The sequence below is a fragment of the Sphaeramia orbicularis genome, chromosome 20, assembly GCF_902148855.1.
Source record: "Sphaeramia orbicularis chromosome 20, fSphaOr1.1, whole genome shotgun sequence".
NCBI lineage: Eukaryota > Metazoa > Chordata > Actinopteri > Kurtiformes > Apogonidae > Sphaeramia > Sphaeramia orbicularis.
In genome coordinates, this window is record NC_043976.1 from 7,491,860 (window position 1) to 7,501,420 (window position 9,561).

General features: G+C 38.2%; 2 non-coding genes across 2 annotated transcripts; one reads left to right on the top strand and one right to left on the bottom strand.

Moving 5' to 3' along the window:
* Positions 1 to 5,428: 5,428 nt before the first annotated feature.
* trnaw-cca (transfer RNA tryptophan (anticodon CCA)) lies at positions 5,429 to 5,500 on the top strand. The gene has a single exon. It is a non-coding gene; the product is annotated as a tRNA-Trp (tRNA).
* Positions 5,501 to 8,526: 3,026 nt separating this feature from the next.
* Positions 8,527 to 8,598, bottom strand: trnaw-cca (transfer RNA tryptophan (anticodon CCA)). Its single transcript has one exon. It is a non-coding gene; the product is annotated as a tRNA-Trp (tRNA).
* Between the last annotated feature and the right edge of the window lie 963 nt (positions 8,599 to 9,561).

Genomic DNA, 9,561 nt, shown 5'->3' on the forward strand with positions numbered 1-9,561 from the left:
GAGCCATGTAATCCTACAATCTCACCCAAATAAATAGGGGTAAGACTTTAAGCTGCAAAACCTCAAGGCAAATATCCGGATCCGTTCATAGATTTAAGTGTCCTGTTGTAACAAGCAGCCCTCTACTTTTCTACTTAAAATATCTGATCAGTATCAGTGACCATCAGTTGGATGTGACCTGTACCTTTAGTGTAAACTTTAGCTGTCCTACTTAAGAACTTTGTTTAATGATGTAAAGTACCATCTGCTGGTGGTCAGAGGTATTACATCTGATCCTTTTCCTTTTCACAGTCCCATTGGCTGAGATTAAGCCTGAAGCCTTTAATTGCAGCGTGTGAGGGGTTTGGCCTTAATTAGGGTGACCGTATTTTGATTTCCAAAAAAGAGAACACTCGGCTCCACCTCAAACTACTTGATCACACGCTATGTAAGCACTGTAGTATTCTATGCAAATATAACCTGGGAGCCTATAACCTGGGAGAAAATATTTCAGTGAAACAGGTTGCTTGGGATCATTTTATTATTCTAGTTGTAGAAGTGTCATAAAGGCTGCTGTGTGTGTGTACTTGTGTCCTTTTTTTCAGGACTACTACTTTCAAGGTCTGGCAAGATCAGGTTTTGCTTTACTGTGTGTTTTAGGTGGAATAATAGGAAAAAAAAAAAAAAACTGTATTAATTTTTATAGGTTTTTGCTGAATAAGGCAACTTATCATATGCATTATGGATGGGATCTACAAAGGCACAAAACATTAAGTAACAGCCAGAATATAGTTAAAATTACACTGTATTTTCTTTAGACATTTCAGGCTGTTCATATTTGTTCAGGTTATTCACATTTAATTGTTAAAGGATAGTTTGTTAATGTAAATATTTTCATATTTTAATGTTTGTTTGTTTTTTTGCACCATTAACAGGCATAATATTTTTTTTCACATTAAACCAAGAAGTAAATTTGGAGGTTATTATGCGATTATTTTACTTGAGATCAAAAGTGGTCTGTATGTGGCCCCTACACTAAAACAAGTTTGAAACTTTGACTCTTAATAACTTCAATATAATTTTTGCACTTTGGAAATTTGTACCATGGGGCAAATTGGAACGTTTGGTGGGCCGGTTTTGGCCCGCAGGCTACATATTTGACACCCCTTCTATAGTGTGTCTATGGACAGGTCCATCCATCCCCACATCCACAGGCTGGTGTGGATCACGGCCTTTCACTGTAATGTCCCATATATCACTGGAAAGCCCAGAGTCTTTTCTTCCAGCGGAATTTGGAACTTTTCCAATTGCACCGACAGTGACAGCAACTGGGTTTCCATTACCCTCAGAAATATGCAAAAAATAAATTGCACAATAGAAAACTGGTAATGGAGACACCAAAATGTTGCAAAAACTGTCAAAGATCACAAAAAAGTTTTTATGCTCTTGATATAGCTCAATAGTGTAATGGAAACACATTTTACACATTTTCACACATCTGTGCACGGTGGTTTTGCTCAGGCCAAACGTCTCACCTATGACCCTGTACTCAGAACAGGTGGTTCTAGTTTGTATCATGCAATAGCCACTCGCTTTTGTGTAGGAACTGCTTCCTGAGGGCATGATAAGTCTAGTGCAACAAGAGGTTCAATTACATCACACAACTCATTAAACATTGCCTAGGTCGTTCAGAAATTCTGGATCCACAACTCATTGGTGAATTCTTGGTGTACAATTCTCTCCCAGAAATCCATTCTGCGTGGCCACTGCCATAAATAAGGACTTTACTTTGGGACAATTATACGTCCCTTTCTTCTTTTGTTAAAGACAGTAGTAGATGCAACTGACACTACAGTGCCAACACTGGTAGAGGTTTTGCATGAAACTCAGCGCGCCTATCTTCCTTAAACGAGAACTATACAGTCAGGGGCGTAGAATTACATAGGGACGCTAGAGACACATCCCTACCAATATCCAGCCACTACTGTTTAGTCCCTACCAATACAACCGCTGTCTGAAGTGTTTAGTCAATGATAATGGCACACAAAGGGTTAATTGTTGGTCTCTGCTAGAAGTCCCGCCTCTAACCTAATTATCACTCTCTGATTGGTTCTGATTGGTTTCACTATCGTACATGTGATTGGCCTTCCCCGTTGTTACTCAATCTACTTGTAAAAGCTACAGTTACCCACTAGTTGGACAGGAAAAAAAAAAGTTGGATCAGACAGGAGGCAGTCCATATGTATCTCCAACCGCTTAACGTAAGTTGTTAACATGTTTGCATTTGTTCTGCCTGGGTCATGTCAGTGAGACGGATTTGAATATCAGAGGTGTCATTTATATTTACATTTGTACATGTGTCTGTGCGCGCGTGTGCCTATACCTGTCCTTGTGTGCAGGGCCGGTTCGTGGCATAGGCCGATAACTGATAACATGATAATTTCTCATTAATTGTCTTAAAAATAAAGAAATGAGAGGAAAAAAAAACAAAAACAAAACAACAACCCCCCTTGTAATTTCTCAGGTGAGCTCTCCCAGACCCGGTGCTCACTGTGTGTGTGAGTGGCAGAGACAGACTGGAGCTGAATGACAGTCAGACAGGTGTAGAACTAAGCATCCAGGTAAAGGATGGAGAGTTTATCACCATGAAAAGGCCTTCCAAGGCCTTAGCTGCACAGTTGAGAAGCAGAGAAAAGAGGAGGCAGAAAAGTAATACAATTATAGATGTATGGAACCTTTTATAATGTTAAAAAACGTTTGATGTTATTGAAATTGAAATGAAGCAAAGCTGGCTAATAATGATACAGTAGATGATTAAGATATGAGATATCTGCTAAGGTGTCTGGTTTACTGCTGAACTGGTTTATACATGTTTGCATCTGGTTTACTGCTGGTTGGCTGGTTTACATATGTTTCTGTTTGGTTTCTATATGTTGGTATCTGGTTTACTGCTGGTTGGCTGGTTTATAAATGTTTCTATGTCAGTGTTTTTCAACCTTGGGGTTGGGACCCCAGGCTGGAATTCAAATGGGGTCGCCTGAAATTTTTAGTAATTGATAAACATAAAAACTTACTAATAAAAAATAGATGGTGAGTTGACAGAGAAAATGACAATACATAAGAGACATGACAAACTCTGCTGCTGAAACTGAAGCACTGTGGTTCTGTTTATCTTTCAAATGTTCACTGTGGTCGGTTTCAGATGCTGCAGCTCTTTCATAATTCATAGTTTGAGTTCTTGTTTGTTCAGTGTTAATTGTCAGCCTTGTAAATCCAAGCTGGACTGACTGTACACATCCTGACCAAGGAAAATAAAATTCTCCCTTTGTGCAGTAATCTACACCTGGCTTTTCTGCCTCTGTCCACAATAATATACATTATATAGACTGAATGTTGTCTAAAATTAACGTTTATTTGCAACATAGTATAGCAAACTATTATATGATCAGAAACAAATTAATTTCAGCAAAAAAAAAAAAGTCTCGTTTTGAATGTCTGGGGTAGCTAGAAATTTGTGATGATAATATGGGGTCACGAGCCAAAAAAGGTTGGAAGCCACTGTTCTATGTGGTTTATATATGTTTCTGTATGGTTTACTGCTGGTTGGCTGGTTTATAAATGTTTCTATCAGATTTATATATGTTTCTATATGGTTTACTTCTAGTTGGCTGTTTCATATATGTTTCTATGTGGTTTACTGCTGGCTGCTTTGTGCGCCTCCTCTCATGCTTCATGTATCTCCTCTTCGTGCCCCCCCAATATGTATGTGTGTTTGTGTGTGCATGTGTGTGTGAGGAGGGGGGGGCAAATTCATATCTCGCCTAGGGTGCCAAAATGGCTACAACAGACTGACTATAATTGTTTGCTTGTTTGATCACCTCTACATGATGTGAAATTATGATCGCAAATGCTAAAAAACATCAACTTTTAGTAGTGCTGCCTTGGAGCACTTTTGTGTCCCCACCAATGTCAGAATCAAACCGACTCCCTTGTATACAATATTTTACGAGAATTACAACATGTCGTGAGACAGGACTTTACTAGAATCATGCATCAGAAGCCAAACACTCTTCAGTGGAAACACCTACAAGTACTTTGTTGAAATTGTAGAAATATTGCTTTGGTTTTGTGGAAAACTGTAATGGAAACCCAGCAAGTGACAGATATTGAAATTGTGTTTGCGCCTATATATACGCATTTAGAGAGTTTTTCCCGTGAAAAACAATGAAAATTGGACTGTTTTGCTAATTTATAAAAACCGCCCGGATGCTCCCGACAGGATATGAAAAGGGGACATGCAAAAGAGGACATTTGGTCACCCTACATTAGTGTATGCTTGTGGTAGTATAAACTCTACTTAATTATCATATTTCACATCATTCATCATGCAAAACCCCACCTTGGAGTCAAGGCAATAACTATTCCTGGCCTTATATACACAGTCACACAAACAAGACTTAGGCCCAATCCCAATTCACCCCTCGGCCCTCCCCCTTGCCCCTCCCCCTTGGCCCTTGCACTTGGCACTACCCCTTGGAATGGAGTTGCAAGGGGTAGGGGGTTAAAATATTCTCCTATGAAATGGGACAACCCTTTGAGACGTGTTACATCATCAGCAGTCATTGATGCCGCTACAAAAAGATGCAACAACTTTATTTGCAAAAGAATTCCCGTGCCATCAGCAGCTGCAGCCGTCTCTTTTGCATGGGCTTTGGTCATCTTTTTGCAGCTATCAACCGCAAACCACAGAAATGCAATCTATAACACACTGAAATGGCAATGAATGGTCTATCAAATGATTAAGTTGTTTACAAAGAAAATTTGTTTGTTTCTTTCATCACACTGCTGCACTTTTTGCTGTGTTTATCTCCATCTTGCTGATGATTCGAACAGAATTATGGGAGATTTCTCATACCCTTCTGTTTGTAGTGTGGTCCTGAAAAATCTCTGTTTTGATGGCCAAACAGCCCTTCCCCTTAGATACAAAATATCTAGTTCAAAAAATAACCTGTACTTATATCTCAGAAAACCATTATAAATGCACAGCAGGTTTTCAGTGATTAAAGCAGCATTTCATAATTTACTCTAGTTTCAGATGATAGAACAGTTCACAATAAATCCCCCCATATCATATCAGTACCAACATCATGTACAACTATTTTGCAAATATATATGTATCTACAGAAAAAGTGATTTCAATACCAGATACTCTTCTATATTTATATTTCTCTTAAACTGTATGCCTGTTGTCTCATTTGTCTCATATCTGAACCTGGTTTTGTTGTAGTTTCTTTCCTTAAAGAGTTTCAAGAGAGAATAAAATTCACAGCTTTTTTTCCCCCAAATGATAAGAGCGGTATCCCACTACCCCACAATAAAAGACAGAAGGGAAAAAATAAGTCACAGAAAAAACTGGCTCATGGGACTGACCAGCACAAGTAATCTGTATGACTCTGTGGCGCAACGGTAGCGCGTCTGACTCCAGATCAGAAGGTTGCGTGTTCAAATCACGTCAGGGTCATGACTTTTGAAGACACCAGATGAAGTTTCCCTATCACTGATTTAACCACAAAATCAACCAACATTGTGACACGCATTTCAGGTGATGGTAGACAAAGGGTTTTATTATCCAGACCTTTGCTTTTGCCAAATTGCCTCTGGTGCATCAGATCAGAGAGGAAATTACCTCTCTGTAATTGGGGGGTACTCACTTCACTTCTATGACCATCATGCTCCACTACCACATCAATACAAATAGCCGCAATCGCCACCACAATTAGTGTTAAAGCGAAGGATAAGAGTGCTCTCTGCCCTCATCATGTCGTATGTCTGCCACCTGCTCAGCCTCCCACACTCTGCCCTCCTCCTGCTGAATGTCCGCCTCCTGGCTTTCCTCCTGTGCCTGTCCTGTCTGCTGGCCACCACTTTCCTTCATACACATGCACAGTGTGTAAAACCAAACTGCACCAACACTTTTACTGTAATTGTCTGTTGATCTTAGTGCTAGTATTTCCTACTCAGTCTTTTAGCACCAAAAAAGCGCCTGATGTCAGTTTGCGCTTTCCTTTTCGTCATAGTGTCTCTGTGAATAAAATTGAATCTTAATTCAATAAAATAGTATCTGGGCTCTCAGGTGAAGCTACAAATATCTAACTTTAAATAAGAAATCATGGAATGTAGAAACAATACAAACAGATTTCAAATAATGGGCATACGACTTAGCCTAGCCTACTAGCTGTTTTTTTTTTGTTGCCTTCAGAGGTTTCACTGATCAGTGTTGTGCATGAACTAGTTCGTTTACTTTTCTATGAACTAAATTGAACATATTTATAACTCAAGAACTTGAACCAGTTTAGACTTTTTGTGAGATTCTGAATGTTTCAGGTCCAGATAAAATCTTGATAATATGGGGTTACTGTCTTAGCTGTGATAAATGAAACAGGTGTAAACATTTGGGGACAGTAGTAATGGGCAATAATATTTAGAGGATTTATTTGGAGAGATAAGCACAGAAATACTTAGTTTTTCTTCAGTTAAAAAAAAGCTAAATGAATTGAATGTTAATTAATTTGCAATTGAAATGGTGAATTATGAACATGAATGAATTAAATTTATTCTGTATGAACTGAACTTTGAACTGGTTCATGTGAAGTCTAAACTTGCAAATCACTGTCACTGATTGTACTTCTACAGCCCAATTTAGTCACCATAAAATGAGAATGGAAACAAAGGGATTTTCTCTCCTTGGAAAATTACAATCAATTTTACCTCACAAAAAAGTAGTAAGTTTGGTTTAAATAGAGACTTAGCTTATCTTGCTAAGAAGGTAGCTGTAACGTAGGCTGGCTGTTTAGCGGTTGGAGGTAAATGAGATGTGGAAGGAGAACGGGCAGAGGCAGGAAATGGCGTGGTGCACAAATTTTTAATTTTTTCAACAATCCATATTTACAAACACATGCAAAAAAGTGCAAGTACAGATGGACATCAGAAAAGCAGTGTCTTCTCCAGTGATGTGATGGAAACAGGTGCCTTATATACTGTTCAACTAACTGGTTAAAACCACTACCACTCAACAAGGGATGTACAAATTTACATAAATTGTTAAAACTAACATAAAAACCTCTATAAACCAAAACCACAACCATAAACTATATAAAACCCAAGCTACATACAACTCTAAAGCCAAACACCACAGATTAATAGACACCCATAAACCAATAAAACATTAATCTTGGCTCCCCAACACATTTCACTGCCTTGCTCCAGCCCGGAACCTTCGTAAGGGCCCTTGTTTCTGGAGGGACTCTCTTGACTGATGGACCTGGTAAGTACACAAGGACAAGATAAGTACAAACACACTAAAACACCATTCACGAAACTCTTTAAAATCCACCATTGCACACAAACACTAAGCAATGCTAAACTTTAAACACTGCACATTTATATTGCACAAAGTCTGTGTGGAGTCTGATTTATGTCTCCCTTTGTCTCCAGGGCCAAGCAGCCATCATTTAAAGTGCTACAGTGGCAGCGGATCTAAACATGAAAAGGAAAGACAATAAATAATAAGTAAACCACTTTTAAAATCAGTTGTGTGCAGTTTTTCTGGTATGTGCAAATGTGTTTGTTTAAAGTGCTGTGTGTTATCAAAAGTGTTAAATATGCAAGTTAGAGTGCCCAAGTGAAAAGGTGAAGGTGCTTGTGTTTATACGGGCTGTTTGTTACAGTAGCTAACGTTAACGCCTCTATGACATAACGAAATACATTAACTCGTTACCACGAGATAACGAACTTTGTTATCTCGAAATAACGACTTAATTAATTCGCTATCTTGAGAAAATGAACTTTGTTATCTCGAGATAATGAATTAATTAAGTCATTATCTCAAGATAACAAAGTTCATTATCTCGTGATAACGAATTAATGAAGTCGTTATCACGAGATAACTTCCATTATGTTAAACCACAGCCGCTCTTGGCTTCTGTAGAAATACTAGATGATAGATTTAGAATAAAATAAATAAAATAGATATTTTTTTCCTAGATTTTCCAGACATTAAGTGTATTTGTACAAAGTATCGGTATCGGATTGGTATCACCAATATCGGCCTGAATTTTACTCAGTATTGGATCAGAAAGGAAATCTGTGATATCGAACATCACCAGTTGAAGTTGGTTCGTAGTTGCTTTCAGCAGAGTCATGGTTGAAATGGTACAGTCCACAATAGGGGTGTCTGAAATGGTTAACCTGTTCCAACACTAAGAATGGGAGTAGACTCATACTATATCTTTATTTTTCACACAATCAGAAGAATTGTTCGACCCCACCAAACGGATATTTTTGTCTCTTTGGGGGGGGGGGGGCGGCACACAGACCCCCTGGAATTCGAACTATGCATCAGATGAAATGTGGGTATTAGATCATGTATAAAACATGTGCACGTCAAAAAGGTTAGCGTTTGAAGATACAGTTCATGACCAATTGTTACATAGTTCATAGTTACATCATTCCACGATGGAATGACGTCAGTGCAGAGGGAAAAAAACTTGACCCCGACGTGATTTGAACACGCAACCTTCTGATCTGGAGTCAGACGCGCTACCGTTGCGCCACGAGGTCTAATCTATTTCCTGTAATTGACAAAATAGTCAAAAATATCATAGAATGAGTTTCTTTAAGGTTATTTGAAGACATGTGTATGAAACGTCTAAATATGTCCGCGCGCAGACGCTTTTAATTGTACTTCCACTTTCTACGCTGGTGTTTCTACATAACGGAACTACGTCATATTTATGTTGGGACTTCCGGATAAGGTGCTGTTTTGGTTTTTCCCTTCATGTTGGATCCGCGTAGATGATCTCAGTTCCATACATAAGTTCATGTGTTCATTCGACCTGCCATGCAACAGCTGTTTAGGGCACGAGCCGCAGCCGGACACAGCATTCAGAACTGTCATGTGACACGTTATTGTCTGTCCACGAGCCTTACGCACAGTGTTGATTCATCAACTGTTCGTCGTAATTATTTGTAACATTATTTTTCATTTTTGTCTTGACTTGCTTGTACATAGAGACTCAAAAATTAAGTATTTGTGTAAATATCAATGACTTTCTTTTTTAAATATCAGTGACGTAACGCGAAGCATATCGTTATTGCTGCGTCATATGTAAAAAGTATTCAGACACCTTCTGAAGCAAACTGCCAGGACGAACTATAAAATAACATTGGTCAGGAGTTGTTGTTTTTTTTTTAATTATCTGCCACAGAGATTAAATGTGCTAAATTGTCATCATCATCACACATGTTAAGTTAAATTGAAAAACAAATGACAAAAGTTCTATTTGCTGGAGTCTAACAACACATATACAACAGACTGTGGAAAAAAGTTTTTGGACAACCTTTAAATTTGACACAATCTCAAATATTATCATGAAATAATAAACAAATTATTTTTTCATTAATTTCAGAATTTCACATTCATACCCAAGGTTGTATCATGGGACCTACAACCAACCAGCATTTTTGACTAAGTTTTTATTTATTAGTGACTCAAACATTGTATGTTTTTTTTATTGAAGGTAT